This window comes from Symphalangus syndactylus, chromosome 6, assembly GCF_028878055.3.
Source record: "Symphalangus syndactylus isolate Jambi chromosome 6, NHGRI_mSymSyn1-v2.1_pri, whole genome shotgun sequence".
Classification (NCBI taxonomy): Eukaryota; Metazoa; Chordata; class Mammalia; order Primates; family Hylobatidae; genus Symphalangus; species Symphalangus syndactylus.
Genome location: NC_072428.2, coordinates 71,383,378 through 71,406,344, shown reverse-complemented (window position 1 = coordinate 71,406,344; position 22,967 = coordinate 71,383,378). Strand labels below are relative to the sequence as shown.

Below are 22,967 nucleotides of genomic sequence, written 5' to 3'. Positions count from 1 at the left end.
GCATTATTAGTGCGCTCTTCTACATTGAAATACACAAGGTGATCAGAACAATGCTGGATTCATTAAATTTTTTTTTAAAAAGTAACTAAATATTGACTCCTACTTCAAAACACACACAGTCATTTCCAAATAGATTCAAGTCCTGAAGGTAAGGGGAACATGATACAGTATTCTCATAAGCCTTTCTTAACCAGGACAAAAATTAACAAATAAAAAAATTAGTTGGTTTATATTAATGATGACTTCTGTGTTTCAAAAAACATGATACAAGAATTGAAACGCAAACCATTAGTGGAGAAAGATATTCACCCGAACATATATGAAATAAAATACAATACATGTGCATGATGAATACTGAAAATGTATTTTAAGTATTTTTCCAGATTCTTCCAGATTGGCATAGAATAAACTTGGATGGCAGAGTCAATGATGAGATTTGCTGTGGAAGTGGGAAACCATTTTTTGGAGGACAGTAGTAATGCTGTGAACTTATGCAAACAACCAAGTATTCAGTAGCAACTAAAATATGTCTCCATAAGATTATTTTACAGATGCGTATCTGAAATCTGAAATTTGGGAGAACATTCTACTAGTGTTCTCTAGGGAGAAAATACAACTGGAAGGAAGAAGGGAGGGAAGATGAAGGAGAGAGAAACAGAATGTATTTGAGAGAAAATGCTATTTAGACTAAAATGGAATACTGCAGATACCACCACAAAGTGGTTAAGGTGTGTCTTATGGAGCAGAGATGGCAGAAAATACCACAGTAAAGAGATCTACAGTTGGATTGTTAGTTCTGGACTTATTCTCTCAATGTTGTGGCTTCTAAACACATCAGTAATCTCCTTGGATCCATATGCTAATTAACAACCAACACTCTGCCCCCTCTCCCAGATTCTTTCATTGTTTTAAACCCGATCTAATTCTAATCCAGCAGGTCACTGTAACAAACATAATCATCTAAGAATTTTAAAAATATTTTTGATGAACTAGTGAATATAGCTCATTCTCAACACAAATACTGTTTGAGAGGAAAAGTCGATGGTATTTAAAACCATTTAAGTGCGTCCACACATGCAGAGATATACATATATATGTAAATATTTATGTATCTGAGTTAATTGCATCAATTAGAGTGGCTACCTGGATTAGGATTACATTGGGCTTTGCTGATGAAAGAATTCGGAATGTTGTTTGGTTACCTTGTAATACCTATATGAATATATTAACCCTGTAATTTTATTACTGGAGAAAGTCCCTTAGATGTAATCAAGGATGATTGTATAAGGATGCGTATTGTTGCACCCTTTCCAATCATGAAAGAGAGAAAAATACACATACTGTAATGTGGAAATTGTTTAGAAAACTAGAATGCATTTTACTAAACCCTGTAAAAACAAACACCATTTATATGCATCGATATATTGATACTAACGGACTTTCTTTTATCTCTTACGTGACTATAGTTCCTATTTTTCACTAGTATTTTTATTATGGACACAGACATAGTATTTTATTACGGACGGATATAGAAACAAAGATAATTCCCTCTACAGAGGGTATAAAAATTATATATAATTATATATTATATATATTACGTACTATATATTATAGGTAAATATATATTTATATTTTATATAAAATATATATTATATATAAAATACATTTTTATTTACATGTTATATTATATATTTTATATTATAAATAGAATATAAATATAATTATTAAATATAAATATTATATTATAAACTATAAATAATATTTATATATTTATATTTTATATAATATATTTTACATATAATATAAGAAATTACATATATATAATATAGGGGCTCGATTAGTTTCTGCTAGTGTGAAGACAAGTCATATCATATCTAGGGGCCATGATGATAGGAGCAGTCAGAAGATTTCTTGCATTGTGATGAGTGCATATAAGTTAAACGAGCCACTTATCAGTAGAATTGATAGCAAGATAACCACTAGGGTTACTTCTTATGAAATTGTTTGGGCTACAACTTGTAATGCGCCAGTTAGTGCATAATTTGAATTTAATTGCTCATCCTGATCATAGAATGGAACAGACGGCTAGGCTTGATATGGTTAGTAAAAATAGGAGGCCTATATTAAAATTAATTCGACGATCTGCTATAGGGAGGGGGGTTCACAATAGGAGAGCGATAGAAAGGGACAGGGTTGGAGCAATAACATAAAGGGCAATAGTAGATGTTGAGGGCCATAGGGGTTCTTTGCTGAAAAGTGTTATTGTGTCAGCGAATGGTTGAAGCAGTCCCTAAGGGCTTACAATATTAGGCCCTTTGCGTAGTTGTATGTAGCCTGAGTTTTCGTTAAGTGAGTGATTTAAAATCAATACCGATAATAATGATAATAATTATTAAATAGTTATATTAATGATAACAATAGAATTATTAATATTAATTATTAATAATGACTGATATTAACCATTGATAGTGATCTTATTAATTAGAAAACAATAATATTGGGTACCAATAATTAATATTAATAATAATATGAAAACTTTTTATTAGCAATTACTTCTCAATATTGATATTGGTAATTAATATTAATGTTAATAATAAATAAGTAATAATTAACAATCATATTACTCCTAATACCGCAGTGGGTGTACACCCACCTATGATATTGTTCCTAACGTCCAGGGAGGGAGAGAGCATGGTATTACTTTCAATATCGCAGTAGGTGTACACCCACCCGGTGATATTGATCCAAATATCCAGGGGGTGGAGTATGACGTTACTCCCAATATAGCAGTGGGTGTACATCCACCCGGTGATATTGCTCCTAATATTCACGGAAGAAGAGAATGATATTACTTCCAGTATCGCAGGGAGTGTACGCCCCTTCTGTGATATCGTTCCTAATATCCGGAGGGGGAGAGGGTGATATTACTCCCAATATCGCAGGCTGTGCACACCCGCCCTGTGATGTTGTTACTAATAATATCCAGGAAGGGAGAGGATGATATGACTCCCCATACAGCAGCAGCTGAACACCCACCCTGGGATATTATTCCTAATATCCATGGAGGGTAGAGGCTGATATTACTCCCAATATCGCAGGGGGTGTACATCCATTCTGTGACGCTGTTTTTAATATTCAAAGGTGGAGAAGCTGATATTACTCCCAATATCACAGAAAGTGTACAAACCCATGTGATATTGTTCCTACTTCCGGAAGAAGAGAAGATGATATTACTCCCCATGTCGCAGGAGGTATACACCCACTCTGTGATATTTTGCCTAATATGCAGGGCAGGAGAGGATAACATTATTGTTAATAGCGCAGGATGTGTACAGCCCCCCTGTGATGTTGTCCTTAATATTCCAAGGTGGAGTGGATGTTACTCCCAATATCGCAGAAAGTGTACACCACCCCAGTGATACTGTTCCCACGATCCAGGAGAGAAGAGGATGATATGACTTTCAGTATTACATGGGGTGGACACGCCCCCAGTGATACTGTTTTGAATTTCAACGTGGGAGAGGATGGTATTACTCCCAATATCGCAGGTGGTATAAACACTTCTTTGATATTGTTCCTGATATTCAGGGGTGGAGAGGATGTTATCACTCCCTACATTGCAGATGGTGTACACCCATCTGTGATATTGTTCATAATTTCTGGGGGGGGATGATATTACTCACAATATGGTAAACACGCTGTGTGCCCACCGTGGGTCATGATATCCAGGGAGGAAGAGGAGGGTGAATTACTCCCCATATCGCGGGGGGTGTCCACCCCGCCTGTCATACTGTTTCTTATATGCAAGGGGGAGGGGATGATATTACTACCAATATCAAAGACCTGTACAGCCCCCCTTGTGAGATTGTTCCTAATATCCACGTTGGGAGAGGATGATATTACTCCCAACATCACAGAGGGTGTACACCCCACCTGTGATATTGCTCCTACTATCCAGAATAAGAGAGAATGATATTACTCCCAATAGTGCCGGGGTGTACATCCCCCCCCGTGATATTGTTCCTAATATCCAGGGAGGGGGAGCATGATATTAATAACTGCCAATATCGCTATGGATGTACACCCACCCTGTGATATTGCTCCTAATATCCAGGGGGTAGAGTATGACATTACTCCCAACATAGCAGTGGGTGTACATCCACCCGGGGATATTGCTCCTGATATTCATGGAAGGAGAAAATGACATTACTCCCAATATCACAGGGAGTGTACGCCCCTTCTGTGATATTGTTCCTAATATCCAGAGGGCGAGAGGATGATATTACAGTCAATATCGCAGGCTGCGCATACCCACCCTGTGATATTGTCCCTAATATCCAGGAAAAGAGAGGATATGACTCCCCACGTAGCAGGAGGTGTAAACCCACCTTGAGATATTGTTCCTAATATCCACGGAGGGAAAGAGCCCGATATTACTCCCAATATCTCAGGGGCTGTACATCCCCCCTGTGATATTTCTCTTAATATTCAAAGGCGGAGAGGATGATATTACTCTCAGTCTCGAAGAAAGTGTACCCTCCCGAGTGATATTGTTCCCAATATCCAGAAGGGGAGAAGATGATATTACTACTCACGTCGCAGAAGGTGTACACCCACTCTGTGATATTTTTCCTAATATGCAGGTTGGGGAGAAGATAATATTATTGCCAATATCGCAGAGAGTGTACACCCGCCCTGTGACATTGCCCTTAATATTCAAAGCGGAGAGGATGCCATTACTCCCAATATTGCAGAAAGCCTACACCTCCCATTAATATTGGTCCCATGATCCAGGAGAAAAGAGGATGATATTACTTTCAATATCACAGGGAGTGTCCACGCCCCCAGTGATATTGTTCCTAAATTCAACGTGGGAGCGGATGATACTACACCCAATGCCGCTGTGGGTAGAAACACTCCTGTGATACTGTTGTTAATATCCAGGGGGAAGAGGATGCTAATACTGCAAATCGTGCAGAGGATGCACACCCGTCTATGATATAGTTGGTAGTCTCCAGAGGCGCAGAAGGTATTACTCACAATAACGTAAACACGCCGTGTGTCCACCGTGGATCGTAATATCCTGGGAGGGAGAGGCGGGGTGACGTTACTCCCTACATCATGGGAGCCGCCCGCCCCCCTGCGATGTGGATCCTAATATACAGGCGGGGAGAGGGGAGTGATAGTACTCCACTACTAGGATTTTACCTCTACTGCCACACTTGGTTAACACCCTGGGACATTATTTTCCATATTCTAGGAGGATGGCCCTACCAAAATCACAGGGGGTGTACACCCTGCTATAGTATTCGTAATATTGTAGGGGAATGTTCATCCTGATGTCACAGGACTGTACACACTGTGATATTATTCACAATATCCTAGCGGGACATTAATAATAATGTCACAGTGTGTGTACACCTTGTGGTATTATTCGTAATATCCTAAGGGGAGGTTACTTTTATTGTCACACGGCGTGTGTTCCCTTTGATATTCGTAATGTCCTAGAGGGATTTTACTCCTTATGTCACAGGGTTCGTCCACCTTATCAAATTACTCGTATTATCTTTATAAGATGTTACTCCCTATATCACAGGGGGTGTACACTCTGTTGATATTATCATAATACTCTAGGGAAATGTTACTTTTAATGCCGCAGAGGGTGTACACCGTGTGAAATTATTCGTTATAGTTTTGTGGGATGTTACTCCTAGTGTCACACGGGGCGTACACACAGTGTAATATTCTATGGAAATGTTACTCGTAAATCACAGGTCCTGTACACCCTTTAATATTCTTTGTAATATTCTAGGAAAACGTTAGTATGAATGTCACAGGGCATATACACCCTGTCATAAAATTCGTAATATACTAGCGGGAGTTCACTACTAATTTCACAATGCGTGTACACCCTTTGATATTATTCGTATTATCTGAAAGGGATGTTATTACTGATGTCCCAACGCATGTACATTCTCTGACTTTATTCGCTTTCTCCTCAGGGGATATTATATCTAATGTCACACGGGGTGTACTTCTTGCGTTATTTTTCATAATATCCTAGGGGAATTTTACTTTTAATGACACAGGGGGTGTACACATTGTGATATTCTTCGTAGTATTCTAGAAAGATATTATTCCTCAGGTCACAGGGGATGTACACCCTGTGATATTATTCGTACTATCATAGGGGACGTTACTCCAAATGTCACAGAAGGTGTAAACACTGTGATATTACTTGGAATGTGTCAGGGAAATGTACTCGTAATGTCAAAGGGCATGTACATCATGTGTGCACAGCCCCTGTGCTGTTCTTTGAAATATTCTCAAGGGATGTTAATCCTAATATTAGATATGCTGTTAACTATGTGTGAACACCTTTGCGGTATTATTCCTAACATACTAGAAGGATGTAACTCCTAACATCACGTGGGGTATATGCCACGTGTGTACACATCCTGTGATATTATTCATAATACCTTAGGGAGATGCTCATAATTTTACAATTATTTACGTAATATTTTAGCGGGATGATACCCCTAAAGTCACAGGAGGTGTAAACACAGCGATGTTATTCAGAATATTCCAGGGGGATGTTACTCCTAATGTCACAGGTGTGTATACCCTGTGATATTATTCACACTATACTAGTGGGATATTACTACTAATGTCACCTTCTGTGTGTACACCTTCTGAATATTATTCGTAATATCCTGGGAGGACGTTACTCCTGACATCAAGGGTGTACACCCTGTGTTATTATTAGTAATATTCCTGGGGGATTTTACTTTTAAAATCACATGAGGTGTCAACCCTGTGATCTCATTCGTAATATCCAAGGAAGATGTTACTCCTAATGTCACATGGGGTCTACACCGTGGGATATTCTTTGGAATACCCTAAAGGGACGTTATCTTAATGTCATAGGGTGTGTACCCCTATTGATACTATTTGTAATATCCTAAGGAGATATTGCTTTAAAAATCACAGTGGGTGTGCCCACATGATGTACACCCTGTGATATTGTTCACAATATCCCAGGGAGGTATAACTTTTAATATCACAGCAGGTGTTCTCTATGTGTGTACACCCTGTGATACTATTCCTAATATTTTAGGAAAAATGACTCTTAATATCGCAGTGGGTGTACACACTGTGATATTATTCATCATATCCTACAAGTATATTACTCCTATTGGCACAGGGGTTTAACATCCTGTGACATTATTCGTGGTAATCCAGGGGGATGATTTTCCTAAAGTCGCAGGGTGTGTACACCCTGTGATATTATTTGTAATATTCTTGGGGGATGTTACTCCTAACGTCACAAATGTGTACACCCTGTGATATTATTCACAATATACTAGCCGGATAGTGTTACTAATGTCACAATGCCTGTAAAGCTTGTGATATTATTTGTAATATCCTAAGGGGATGTTACTCCTATTGTCACAGGGGTTGTGCTTTCTGTGCTGTGATTCCTAGTATCCCAGGGGGATGTTACTCCTACCATACAGATTGTGTGCACTTTGTTATATTATTCGTCATATCCTAGAGTGATGTTACTCCTCATGTCAAGGGGGTGTACATCCTGTGATGTTATCGTTCACATTCTAGGAAGAGGTTAACTCCTAATATCACAGAGGGTGTACAATCTGTGAAGTTATTCATAATAGTTTCGGGGGATGTTACTCCTAATGTCACACGGGGTGTACAAACAGTGATATTATTTGTAAGGTTTTTTGGGTATGTCACTCCTAATATCACAGGGGCTGTACACTCTGTCATATTATTTGTAATGTCCTAAAGAAATGTTACCACTAATGTCACAGGCGGTGTATACCGTGTGGTATTATTCCCAATACTGTGGGGTGATGTTACTCCTAATGTCACAGAAGGTGTTCACACTCTGATAATATTCGTAATATCCTAAAAGGATGTTACTACTGATGTCACCATGCGTGTACACAATCTGATATTATTTCTTATATCCTCGGGTGATGTTACTTCTTATGTCACAGGGGGTGTGCTCCCTGTGATATTATTCATAATATCCTAGGTGGATGTTACTTCTAATGTCACAGGGGGTGTACCTTTTGCGATATTATTCGTAATATTTTAGAAAGATGATACTCCTAATGTCACAGAGGGTGTACACCCTGTGAAGTTATTCCTAATAGTTTTGGGGGCTGTTACTCCTAATGTCACCCGTGGTGTACACACAGGGATATTATTCATAATATTTTATGGAAATGTTACTCCTAATATCACAGGGGCTGTACATCTTGTAATATTATTCATAATATCCTAAAGAAATGTTACCTCTAATGTCACAGGGAATGTACACCGTGTGATATTGTTCCCAATACTGTAGGGGGATGTTACTCCTAATATCACAGGGGGTGTTCACAATGTGACAATTTTCATAATATCCTTAATGGATGTTACTGCTAATGTCACAATACGTGTACATCCTCTGTATTTGTTCGTTATATCCTTGGGGGAGGTTACTCCTACTGTCACACGGGGTATACTTCCTGTGATGTTATCCCTAACATCCTAGGTGGATGTTACTCCTAATGCCACAGGCGCTGTACATTTTGTGATATTATTTGCATTATCCAAGAGAGATGTTACTCCTCAGGTCACAGGGGATGTACACCCTGTGATATTATTTGTACTATCCAGGGGACATTACTCCAAATGTCACAGAAGGTGTACACTCTCTGATATTACTCGTAATGTGTCAGGGAAATGTACTCCTAATGTCACAGGGCATGTACGTTATGTGTGCACACCCCCTGTGACGTTATTAGTAATATTTTCGAGGCATGTTAATCTTAATATTACATACGCTGTTATCCATGTGTGAACACCTTTGTGGTATTATTCCTAACATACTAGAAGGATGTAACTTCTGACATCACATGGGGTATAAGCCATGTGTGTACACATTCTGTGATATTATTCATAATATCTTAGGGAGATGCTGCTCCTAATTTTACAAGCTATGTGCGTTATGGGTGTACCTCCCCTCTGATATTATCTGTAATATTCTAGGGGAATGTTGCTGCTAATGTCACAGGGGGAGTACACCATGTGTGTTACATGTATATTACATTTTTACACTACTTTCCAGGAGTCAATCAATTTTGTCAATCAATTCACTATTCTTGTTGCCCAAAAGGGTAGAGATAATCACAGATCACAGATCTGTCTAGCATTAGCTAAGGACGTTTTATTACAGAGACGGATGCCTGTGTGTGCCTGCGCATGTGTGTGTGTGTGTAACTCAATCATAAATCGAAGGTTTAAGCGTTGTGTGGGTGGAAGATAATTCATTCTGACTCCTGGCTTCAGAGTCCCATGTTTATTGGGAGAAAAGAGGGTCACGCTGGGAAGAATAGTAGCCCTGTGCCCTCCAGAACTGCAGCATGCTTGGGAATTGTGAGGCTTCCTGCCTTCCAGGAGATTTTGGAACTAGGAGGATGTCACCAGTGACTAGCACAGTACCACCTTCCTTACATCTGCCTGTCATCCCTCCTCAGGGCATCCAAATGTGGCCCTCTCCTTAACTTCTTCCTCTGCTTCTCTTCTCACAACCCTGGGATCTGAGCACTCTCTTTACCTGTGCACAGTATCGACTTAGGGAAGCCCCAGCACCTGCTGCAGTCAGGGCCGCAGCCCTGAGCTGAGTCTAGTAGAAATTTTGTGAACTAAACATAGAGCAAGAAATGTAAATTAGTGCACCCACTATGGAAAACAGTCTGGAGATCTCTCAAAGAACTGAACACGGAGCTACTTTTGATACAATTATTTCATTACTGAGTATATACTCAAAAGAAAATACATCATTGTACCAAAAAGACACATACCCTCCTATGTTCACGGCTGCAGTATTCAAAATAGCACAGACCTAATCAAGCCAGGAGTCCATCAATGGTAGACTGTATAAATAAAATATGGTACATATACACCATGGAATACTATACAGCCATAAAAAGAATGAAATCACAACCTTTACAACAATGTGGATGGAGCTGGAGGCCTTAATTCTAAGCAAATTCACGCAGGATAGAAAGCCAAATGCTGTATGTTCTCACTTACATGGGGGAGCTAAATATTGAACACACATAGACATCAATATGGGAAAAATAGACTCTGTGGACTACTTGAGGGTGGCGGGAGAAGGACGGGTTAAAAAAGTACCGACTGGGGGCGGTCTCTGCAGCCTGCCTTGCCTGTCTCTCTCTGGGATCGCTCCTCCTCCTGCTCCTCTCCTGCTCCTGTTGGGCCTTGTGACCACCTGGTTACCTGTAGGCAGGCCTCCATTCAGAGTCGCATTGCCACAGAGATGGGTCCTGTCACTCCGCACCCCACCCCCAACCCAGTTACCTTCCCCTGAGCTCTGGTTCCCTGTTGAGGTCACTCAGTGCAAGGAGACCTGGGACGTCGCTGCCCGCTCTCCCCACCAGCGCTTCTTCCCTGGCGTGGGAGGCACCACACCCTCCTCTGCCCCATGCGGGGCCTGAAGGGGCCCCTTCAGATCACAGCCGCCACCACAGCCGCTGCCTCACACCGGAGGGCATGACACAGGGGTGGCTTTCCCAGCTGGCTGCCACACGGGAGCGCTAGATGCTTAGCCCGCCCCGTGGAGCGCTAGATGCTTAGCCCGCCCCGTGGAGAGACCTAAAATCAAGGCATGACTTAACAGCTTATTTTGTAAGAGAAAAGCTCAACCCAAAGGCAGATTGTTAGTTTGGACTTTATTGCAAGCAGAACTGCTATGATGTGCTTTTAGCACTGAAGTGAGTTCCAGGCTAAGAAGAGTAAGTGGCTTCTCTGCTTTCCCTCCCAAGCACAAGTGTATTCACCTTGCAGACTTGAATCACTGAAGATGTAAGCCAGCTGTTACTCTCATTTTGGGAGACACCCTGTGGACAGCATGAAGACTGTCCCTGATGGAAGTCTTTAGTAAGCAGGAAGGAGTCAAGGTTAAAGAATGTGTTTGCTTAGCCTGGACTACAGTATTTTGGAAAATGAACCAAGCCTTGGGTTTTGCTCTGGAAGCCTGTCCTGTCTGCTTCTGTAATCTCGCGATCTGCACCCAGATCTTGGCCCTTTATGGACACCACCGTCTGTTACTCTTACGATTCTCTGCTCTTTTGGGAGTTCAGACCTGGCACCTTATTTCACTTCTGAGCTACCCTCTGCCATCCAGAGACGTAGTGGACCTGTAGAACTATATTGTTCTGCTAAACCTGTGACCACTCACATCTCAAGGTGGCATAATGGAAAAAATAGAATAGAAACATGGAATATATTAAGATTCATCAGGGTACTTTGACAGTTTTTTTCTCTTAACTCCTTCCTTTCGAGTTACTACCAATGCATTTTCAACAACAGGTCCATGTTGTTGTAAGTGGCCCTGGAGCAGTATCCACAGCAGGTCTTGGTGATTTTGATTCATCCGCAAAGCATTTTATTACAGCAAAATAATAAAGGTGCTGGTTTCATTGGCTGCAGGGTACCAGAGAGTAACCCCAAAGCTGAGGTGTGCGCTAAAATCCAGGGGAAGAGGCTGAAACATTCCACAAAGAATTACTTAAGCCCTCCACAAGAACATCTTTAGATTTTGAATGTATCCTTAGCGGACAAGGGATCATATAAATGTGCAGCTTATAATCCGGCCACACATGAATTAAAAGTTGAACCCATTGGCCAAAAGCTCCTTGTGAGTCACCTTTCTTCAGATGATTTTGGCATTCTTCCCCTGCTCGTTCACAGGTATTAGCTGTTCATTCACATAGCCCTGTGCCTTTGGAGTGTGTGTTTAGTGGCATCCTGGCTCCTCAAGTGTGTTGGCTAAAGAACAGGCAGGATATTGCCCCGGGAAGCAACTGGAGAAGGTTGTGTTCTCATCTTGCCATAGATAGCATTGACCCAGTGGACTCTGGAAACGATTCCTGCATGGTGCGAAACAACTCTGGAGATGTAAAATATGTGGCATCCATGGTTAATGTACTTGAACACGCTCCTGCTCTAAGGGACTACAGGATCAGACAGTGTCTCTATTTTCCACAGAACACTTTATCTCTGATGCTTGTAGGAACCCAGCTGCCAACTAAAACTGGTTTCATAATGCGCGGCCTAATCATCCTTCCTCAAGACATTGAACTGCAGGAAATTGATGGAAATTCAGTGGGGTTATTATGCAAGGTACTAGGCTACACCAGTGTTTAGCAGATAATGAGATTGGATTTATGCAGTCTACTGGAAGACTTGAAATAGAAAAAGGCAATGGATTCAAGCAAGTTATAATTTTGACACCAGCAAGCACAAAAGTGGTAGATGGAGACTTTGTTACTCTGTCCTTCAGTGCCACGAGGCTGTTGGGTCCGGTCATTTGTTGGTATGACCGCCATGGATTGATAACCAGCCATCTCTCTTAAGTCCTTAGATCTAAATCCCAAAAGTCAAACTTACCAAGACCTGGAATCTTGGAGCTAGAGCCTGTCTACTTCATCATGTCCCAAGCTGGCTTGAGCCCTCTCCATACTCAGGCTGTGATGCGGGAGCATGTGGAGAAAAACATCTGTGAAGCTACAGATGAACATGGTACCATGCAGGCAAAAGCACCTCTCATGGTTGTTCTTTTTGAAACAAACAAAAGGAGAAATAGTCACACTTTTTGTTGCTACCCAGAATAATGAAAAAAAATAAGAGATTGTTCAGAAACTGGATTATTCAGCTCATTTCCAGAGAAAGTACATCCCAGTGCAGTTTCTAGAAACATCAGAGAAAAATGCTAGTGGTATCTCTGTTCCTGAGGTCCCCACCAAATGGAAACCCTACAGACCCCCATACCAGATACATACAACCTGGTGTGGAGGGCAGGCAAGGAAAGTGGACTGCCCATCAATGCCTATTTTGTGAAGTATCAGAATCTGGACTATGAAGTTAATGTGATGGGAAGTTGGCACAGGGTTTGAATCCCAGGAAGTGAAAGTGAGCTTCACTTAGCTGAAATGGAGCCATCTGGTCTTTATGAACTCTTGATGGTTGCAAGAAGTGATGCAAGTGAAAACCCACCTGCCATGCTTACCTTCTGAACCAGCAAAGAAAAGACAGCATCATCAAAAAACACCCAGACGTCCTCTCAACTCGTAGGCACCCCCAAGTATCCTGTTGTTTCAGAAGCTGCAAACAACAATTTTGGAGCGGTGCTTACAGATTCATCTAGGCACAGTGGCGCTCCAGAGGCACCAGATCACCTGATTATCTCCACTGCATCAGAGACGTTGGTCTATGTCACTTGATTTCCTTGGGCAATTGGGAATTCTTCAATCGCTGCCTTCAAGGTCAAATATAAATGGATGAGGACCAGTGACTGGCTGGTGGCAGCTGAACATATCCTTCCTTCCAAAATTTCTGTGTAAGTTTGTAGTATAGAACCAGGTTCAACATACAAATTTTGGGTCACTGCTATCAACCATTATGAAGAGAGTTTTCAGAGATCAGCGTCTCATCCTTATCCGGTGACTGGGTTCCCCAGACTTTTTTCCAACTGTGCAATAACGGACCTCACATTATATACACAGAGGCTGTCGGCGTTACTCAGATTGTGCTAATGTGGACATGCATTCCACGAAGTAACAACAACACTTCCATTCTTTTGTGTCTATTACTGACCCACAGATAATGACAACACCAATGTTTATAAGAGGGATGTTACAGAAGGTTCAAAGGAGTGGCACGTGATTGGCCATCTGCTGTCAGAAACTTCCTATGGCATTAAAATGGAGTGCTTCAGTGAAGAAGAAAGTGAGTTTAGCAATGTGATGATCTGCGAGACTAAAGTGAAATGTGCTCCTGGAGCTTCTGAGTATCCGAAAGGCTTGAGTACCCCTCTGAATTCCTCAGGAAGTGAAGGAAATGCGAGGCCAGCAACCAGCCCTGACAGAAGCAGTGACATGTTATATCTGATCCTTGGCTGTATGCTGGGTGTCTTGGGCCTCATTCTTATGGTTTTCATTGAATCGTGCCTGTGGAAGAATCGCCAGCAGAATATCATACAGAAATATGATGCTCCAGGATACCTCTATCAAGGATGAGATATTAATGGACAGATGATGTAATAATACACCACTCTCTCAGGAGCAAATGAAATAAATGGAAGTGTTCATGGGGGTTTACTGAGCCATGGCGGTCTCAGCAGTGGCTGTTCCCACCTTCACCATAGGGTTCTCAATGGGGTCAGTGTAATTGTGAATGGGAGCTTAAATGGAGGATTTTACTCTGGGCACACCAACTCTCTTACAGCAATGGGAATGGAACTGGAGGTTGTAATCCTAAGCAAATTAATGCGGGATCAGAAAATTAAATGCTGTATGTTCTCACTTATAATTGGCAGCTAAGCATAGAATACAGAGAGACATCAGTATGGGCAAAGTAGACTCTGTGGTCTACTTGTGAGTGAACGGAGAGGGATGGGCTTAAAAAACTACTTATTGGAGGCGGACTCTACAACCGGACTCGCTTGTCTCTCACATGGCATGCTCCGGGCAGCCCTGAACCCGCCGTGTTACATGTCCACTCCCCTCCGCCTGGAGGAGCGCTGCCGCGGGGGCGCGCCCCAGGTCCCCTAAACTGAGCCCTGATGCCGGGCTCCAGTGTCAAGGTGCCAGAAGAACCAGGACCCAGCGCCCGCCTGACCTACCCAGCGCCTGCATCCTGGCCTGCAAGACACCGCGCCCTCCTCTGCCCTGCGTGGTGTGTGGAGGGACCCCTTCGGATCACAGCCGCTGCCGCCATAGCCGCCACCATAGCAGCCGCCATCGTAGTAGCCGCCGCGGGCGTCGGAGGGAAGGATCTGAGGGGGGCTTTCCCAGCCGGTGGCCCCACAGTGACTCTGGATGCTTAGCCCGCCCGGCCGAGAGATCTAAAATCAAGACATGACTTAACAGCTTATCTTGTAGGAGAACAGCTCAACCCAAAGGCAGATTGCTAGTCTGGACTTTATTACATGCGGGACTGCGGTGATGTTTATAGCACTGAAGTGAACTCCATTGTAAGTACAGAAAGTGGCTTCTCTGCTTTCCCCCCCGAAGCACAATCATATACACCTTGCAGACTTGAAACACTGAAGATGTAAGCCAACTGTTACTCTGACTTTTGGAGACTCCCTGTGGACAGCCTGAAGACTGATCAAAGTCTTTAGTAAACAGAAAGGAGCCAAGGTTAAGGAATGCGTCTGATTACCCTGAATTGTAGTACCTTGGAAAGTGAATCAAGGCCTGGGTTTTGCTCTGGAAGCCTGCCTTGCCTGCTTCTGTAATCTGGCGCTCTGCATGTGAATCTTGGGCCCATATGGACATTGCTGTATGTTACTGTCATGACTCTCTGCTCTTCCATGAGTTCAGACTTGGCACCTTATTTTACTTCTGAGCCACTCTCTACCGTCCAGAAACGTGGTGGACCTGTAGAACTACATTGTTCTGCCAAACCTGTGACCACTCATAGCTCATGGTTGCATAATGGAAAATAGTAGGATAGAAACATGGAACATATAAAGATTCATCAGGGAACTTTGACAATTCTTTCTCTTAACTCCTCTCTTTTGAGTTTCTACCAATCCCTTGCCAAAAATAGCGTTGGTATTATTTTGAGTGGCCCTGTAACAGTGTCCGTGGCAGTTTTTGGTGATTTTGGTTCATCCACAAAGTGTGTTATTACAGAGGAGGAAAAAAGTGCTGTCAGGATAATAGAAACGATGTCAGCTGCGTTCGCACAGAAAATCCAGAAGAGTTCAGCAGAGGAGACAGCTGTGTCTATTCAGAAACGGACAGCAACAATTTACATTGGAATCCTCTTATTTTGCCACCTATCTCAGAGGACGGTGCTGAAAAGACAACATGGCCTCCGCCTGGTATTCCTCTGGACAGCCCCTCAGGGGTCCTCCAGCGTCCCCAGGAAAGTGGAGGATGTGCAAACAACCAGTCATCTTCTGACTTCAAGCCTGTAACCAACTGCACAAAACAGGCCTGGGAGTGAGCTGTGTGAAGGATCTTAATTCAAATCGGAGAAAATCATTCTTTCTTTTTTTTTTTTTTGCAGTATAATGTCATGTGAATGTGTCTTAAAATGTGTGCCCTTTTATATTATTTATGCCTTAAAAGTTTTCTTACCCGTTGCTTCCTTGCTCTCAGTAAGAAACAACCTTGTTTTGCATAGCTTTCAATCACCTGGAGGGCAGAGGGATCATTCCAAATTTTCTAACAACTGTAGTGGCAGTAAGAACTCCTCATGCAACTGATTCCATCTCTTGGCTGCTTCAGCGCAGAGGAAATGCAGCGGCCAATTGAAAGTTGCCAGCAGTCAGGTTTTCAGATGGAAAACCGTCTTTCAATAGTGTATTATCAGACTTTCTGAGAACACTTTGAAGTCAACTACGGTTGTTTATAATAGCAGACCTGACTGATGAATTTTAAAAGAGTGCCTTCCACTAAAGTGGTGATGTGACCAGACAACATTCTCTCTATCTGCACGTGGGCACAAGTGATGTTCAGTCTTCTAGTCACTAGTCATAAGCAGTGTCGTGGACATGGTAGAGTGTAAGATGTAGTTGAATGATTGCAGTATGCGGAAAAGGAACCCAGGCCAGAGAGACAAATAATGCTTTAGTATCCCTCTGCTTTAAAATTACATTGATTCATAAAATGGCCGATATGGGGCTATTTTTGACTGTTTCTAAGAGTAGGAACAAAATAAGACTTGAAGTCGTGGCTTGAAAAGAAAGATCCACATTTTCAGAAGAAAAAAGGGGAGGGCTGCCGGGAGCCTCTCTTGGAGGGAGCTCTTCCGTCTGCTCCATTAGCCTAGGAGCATGCTCATGGTGTCACACTGCCAGAAACTAGTCATTCTCTCACTTCCAACAGGGGCAACAGCCTGAAGGTGTGAGTGTCCGAAAATACTTATTTTGGAAGGAAAGGTGTTTGTCGTTGTTGTTGTTTATTTTCTGAAGTTTCCTGAATTTTTTCCAGAATGTCTTCCTTTTAAACAGGCACCTAAAGGCCTGGTCAGCAGAACTCCTGACCACTGCTGCCTCTGCGTGACAAGGACATTGGAGCTGTCTTTGGATTGATCTTCTCCACATTAATAAATGATTATGATATAATATTTAAAAACTACCTACTTGGTACTATGCTGACTACCGAGGTGACAGGATCCGTATTCCAATGACAAGGTTAATGGAGACATACAATTCTATAGTCATTTATATTTTAATAGCATTATACTCTTTTAACCATCCTCACCTTGTATACAATCTCATTGTATATTAGGATACAGCTATTAGAGCAATAAGGAAGAATGGATAAATACAGTCAGCTTTTTGTTTTTGTTTTCTTTTGTTTTGTTTTCTTTTGTTTTGTTTTTGAGACAGGTTCTCACTCTGTCGTCCAGGTTGGAGTGCAGTGGTAAGATCACGCCTCACTGCAGGGTCGACCTCCCCAGATCAAGCAGTCCTCCGAACTCAGCCTCCCAAATAGCTGGATACAGGCTGAACTGTCATGGCTGAGTAATTTTGTTGTTGCCATTGTTGGAGAGACAGGGTCTCACTTTGTTGCCCAGGCTTCTCTCCAACTCCTGGCTCAAGTGATCCTCCCACCTCAGACTCTAAAAGTGCTGGGACTATATATGTATTATATATATATATATAATATATATAATATATATATATTATATATATATAATATATATATATATAATATATAAATATATACATGTATATAATATATATATAATATATGAAAAATAGTGCTTGGAAAATTAGCTTACTAATTGAAAAGTATACATATGAATGACTGCTTTGAAATATATATATATTGTATACATGCACACACATATAAATGTATATAATATATATATATATATATATATATATACAACCTTCATCTGAGAGTAGGTATGCTTTTGGCTTCTGAGATGAACATATTCACAATGATAAATATTTACTATGAATTCAGCTAAACGTGAAACTCAGCAATATTCGTATCTATTTACCTCTATTTCTACCTAAATCTGTATTTCAAAAGTTGTGGCTAAGCCTTCCTAGTTAGTTAGATTTTTATCCTTTACCATTCAATGTGTGTGTGGTTTGGAGACTGCTTTCACAGATCAGGAAGTTGACAATTATGTCCCACATTCAGCGGACTAACAGCTCAGAGATCCTCTCTCTGGTTACTGCTACGACAGTGCATGGTCAGTCTTCCAGATCACCGGAGACGATTGTGATTTTATTTTTAGGTCTAGCTTCTAGGAATCACTCCCTGGAACAGAAGAATTTATTGTTCACCCAGTGTTCACTCAGAATTTGTGCTTTAGCTCTTCAGCCAGTAGGGCTAAATGCTCTTTATTGATGAATCAGTGGTTAGCTTGGGGAGTGCTTACAAATTTGTCCACGTTATACCTTGATTGCTCTTGAGTGGGTGCAGGCTGGCACAGATACACAGCCTTCCAGATCTCCAGAAATTAGTGATCCAAAGACACTTTTTCTTGGCTTTCTCTTTGCCTGGTTTTCTCTGGTGAACTTCTGGCTGGCTGTCAGAAGTTTGTTCGTTGGTACAAAGCAGGCTAAAGATTCCAAGCTCCTCTTTAATGTTCCTAACCGAGGTCTCCATTGTTTTTGACGATGCCCTTGGGAATGTACCTTTTCATGACTGATTCAAAATCAATCATTAATGAGAGGCATTGAGCAAAGCTCTCAGTTTTTACGGCCTGTCAGTCCTCCTACATGAATCTCTGCATCACTGCAAAGGAGTTGACAGTGGCTTCTCTAGCACTCACACACGCTCTACAAGTCTGTGCTGGAGTAGGTAGGGGGATGGTGTTTTGTCTTATCCCTTGAGGGATGGAAGATACAGCCAGTGGGAAACTTGGGCATAGCAACGCTAGACCTGCTGTTCGGGGTGGAGATTCTACCCTATCAGTGGAGGTTGTATGTGCATTATCTCATCCAGTCCTCACAACTACAAGAGAAACATATTTCTCTCATAAACTTATAAGAACAGCCAATTCAACTGAAGTTTAAATTATTGGCCATATTTATGCCAGGCATGGTGGCTCACGCCTATAATTCCCAGTACTTTGAGAGGCTGAGGTGGGAGGACCACTTTCTCTTACAATTGTAGGACAGAATAAGAAAATTCACTTAAAATTTGATTACCCACTGCCTGTATCTAGTATTCCTTCTATTAATTCAAGTCATTGTTTATGAAGGAATTTTCATATTTTTGTGAATTATTCTTAAACATTAAGAACTATTCTTATGAAGGGGCAATCATAAAGTAATTCATGTTCAAGAACACATTTTTTTTTTTTTTTTTTTTTATTATACTTTAGGGTTTTAGGGTACATGTGCACAATGTGCAGGTTTGTTACATATGTATCCATGTGCCATGTTGATTTCCTGCACCCATTAATTCCTCATTTAGCATTAGGTGTATCTCCTAATGCTGTCCCTCCCCCCTCCCCCCACCCCACAACAGTCCCCGGAGCGTGATGTTCCCCTTCCTGTGTCCATGAGTTCTCACTGTTCAATTCCCACCTATGAGTGAGAACATGCGGTGTTTGGTTTTTTGTCCTTGCGATAGTTTACTGAGAATGATGTTTTCCAGTTTCATCCATGTCCCTACAAAGGACACGAACTCATCATTTTTTATGGCTGCATAGTATTCCATGGTGTATATGTGCCACATTTTCTTAATCCAGTCTATCGTTGTTGGACATTTGGGTTGGTTCCAACTCTTTGCTATTGTGAATAGTGCCGCAATAAACATACGTGTGCATGTGTCTTTATAGCAGCATGATTTATAGTCCTTTGGGTATATACCCAGTAATGGGATGGCTGGGTCAAATGGTATTTCTAGTTCTAGATCCCTGAGGAATCGCCACACTGACTTCCACAATGGTTGAACTAGTTTACAGTCCCACCAACAGTGTAAAAGTGTTCCTATTTCTCCACATCCTCTCCAGCACCTGTTGTTTCCTGATTTTTTAATGATGGCCATTCTAAGTGGTGTGAGATGGTATCTCACTGTGGTTTTGATTTGCATTTCTCTGATGGCCAGTGATGAGGAGCATTTCTTCATGTGTTTTTTGGCTGCATAAATGTCTTCTTTTGAGAAGTGTCTGTTCATGTCCTCTGCCCACTTTTTGATGGGGTTGTTTGTTTTTTTCTTGTAAATTTGTTTGAGTTCATTGTAGATTCTGGATATTAGCCCTTTGTCAGATGAGTAGGTTGCAAAAATTTTCTCCCATTGTGTAGGTTGCCTGTTCACTCTGATGATAGTTTCTTTTGCTGTGCAGACGCTCTTTAGTTTAATGAGATCCCATTTGTCGATTTTGGCTTTTGTTGCCATTGCTTTTGGTGTTTTAGACATGAAGTCCTTGCCCACGCCTATGTCCTGAATGGTATTGCCTAGGTTTTCTTGTAGGATTTTAATGGTTTTAGGTCTAACATATAAGTCTTTAATCCATCTTGAATTAATTTTTGTATAAGGTGTAAGGAAGGGATCCAGTTGCAGCTTTCTACATATGGCTAGCCAGTTTTCCCAGCACCATTTATTAAATAGGGAATCCTTTCCCCATTTCTTGTTTTTGTCAGGTTTGTCAAAGATCAGATAGTTGTAGCTATGCGGCATCATTTCTGAGGGCTCTGAAGAACACATTTTAAGACACAGATTATTCTTATAATGAAAGAGAGAGAAACACAAATAATTTAAATTTCAGTTGAATTGGCTGTATTTAGGCCTCGCCTAGTGGCTTATGCCTATAGTCCCAGCACTGTTAGAGGCTGAGGTGGGAGGATGACTTGAGCCAGGAGCTTGAGAGAAGCCTGGGCAACCAGGTGAGACCCTCTCTCTCTAGCAACAGCAAGAACAAAATTACTCAGGCATGACAGTTCAGCCTATAGTCCAGCTATTTGGGAGGCTGAGGTCGGAGGATTGCTTGATCTGGGGAGGTCGAGGCTGCAGCGAGCCGTGATCTCACCAGTACACTCCAACCTGGGCGACAGAGTGAGAGCCTGTGTCAAAAACAAAACAAAACAAAAGCAAAAAGCTGACCGTATTTAATCATTCTTCTTTATTGCTCTAATAGTAATATTCTAATATACAATGAGATTATATACAAGATGAGGATGGTTAAAACAGTATAATGCTATTAAAACATAAATGACTACAGAATTGTATGTTTGCATTACTCCTATCCTTGAAATAACCCATTACGTAACCCATCTGTCATTAAACTTTTGGATCAGAGTTACTCTTTATAAATGGAGTTGGCCTTTTTTAGACTTTGTTCTCAGCAATCCTCATTAAAGTAGGCATTCCTAGATTGCTTTAAATAAATTCAAAAAACACATATCAGAAACTTTTGATATGTTTGTTGTGTGCCATATTGCCAGTAATTAGATTAAATGCTAGAAAATACACCATGAAATATGATATTTGATATACAGTTGGACCTCCCTATGAATGGGTTTGGCACCCATGGATTCAACTCATCATGGATTAAAAAATTTCAGGAAAAAAATGGAATGATTACCTTTTCACTGAACATGTGCAGACTTTTTTTGCTCGTCATTATTCCCTAAATAATACAGTGTAACAACTACTTACATAGCATTTACATTGCATTAAGTATTTTAAGTAATCTAGAGATAATTAAAGTACATTGGAGGATGTGCTTAGGCTACATGAAAATACTTCCTCATCTTTTGTAAGGACATCTGAGGATTATTAGCATCTAAGGATTTTGGTATCTGTGGGGAGTCCTGGATCCAATTTCCAGTCGATACTTTAGGAAAGTCTTCATACAAAATTAACACAATAAAAATATAGGTATTTCTGATAATAAGGATATTTTACTGTACATGTATTTTAAAAACTTCAAACACCTAAATAAATGTGCAGTTTTCTTAAAATGTAATGAGGCTTCTGAGTATTCTGTATTTTCTGAAGCAAAAAGCGAGTCTTACTTTCTATTCTGGTAATGACATGTTCCCAGGTAACTGTCTGTAGGATGCCATCCATGAAATTACTAAAATCTTACAGGTTTTCAGCCTTTTTATCTGTATCATTGTCACTCTCTTAAGATCTGTGTCCATCAATAGTTTGTTCCTGAGCTAAAGAAAATTGACTGAGCCTATCAATTGGATAAGCAGTCCAATTTATAACTTTATTAAATAATATTTCTCAGTATCCCTGTTGATTTTGGTTACATTCAGTAGCCAAAATCAAAAGGAATACAGGGGTAAATTTGGTAGCCTTTTAAACAGTTGTATCATATGTTTTTATCAATTATTTTGTGCATTTATTCTTTTATTCAAACTGACAATTAATGAATGTTAGTTGTATTTTAAGCATTGTGTACTTTCTTGGAATATACCTGTGTGTAGTACAAACACAATCCTTTTCTTGTAACCTGAGAAGCAGAAAAGATGCCTACTATTACACTGTGAGTTTTACAAAGAAAAGTGTAAGGTTTTCTGAGTCTTTAAAACTAATAGCCTAATCTAGTCCAGGAGCTAAAGAAAGAATTCCCTGAAGAAATGTTGGAACTTACACTTGATGAAATGGGACTTGCAGATGTGGAACAGAGAAAAGAAAATTCCAGTTCAGGGGGAAGAAACCTGTGCTCTTGCATTAACCCATCAGTTTGGATAAACACACTCGGGTATTCATTTACCTGGGCTGGCTTGGAAATCAAGGGAAAGAAAAGATACAGCATAAAAGAAAAGACATGCGCAGTATTCTAAGAGAGAGTAGTTTAATGAAAATCAAAACAAATGTATACCTCCACACTTTTAAAAATGGTACAAAGTTTCATAGAAAAAGATAAAGAATGTCAAGTATTCAGTAGGTTAGCATTCTCAGAAGTTGGTGTTTCTGATACCTTTAGTCATG

At 40.9% G+C, this 22,967-nt stretch overlaps 1 pseudogene; it reads left to right on the top strand.

Annotated features, from left to right (window-relative positions):
• The first annotated feature begins 11,101 nt into the window (after positions 1 to 11,101).
• Positions 11,102 to 16,053, top strand: LOC129485319 (cell adhesion molecule-related/down-regulated by oncogenes-like; annotated as a pseudogene).
• The last annotated feature ends 6,914 nt before the right edge of the window (positions 16,054 to 22,967 follow it).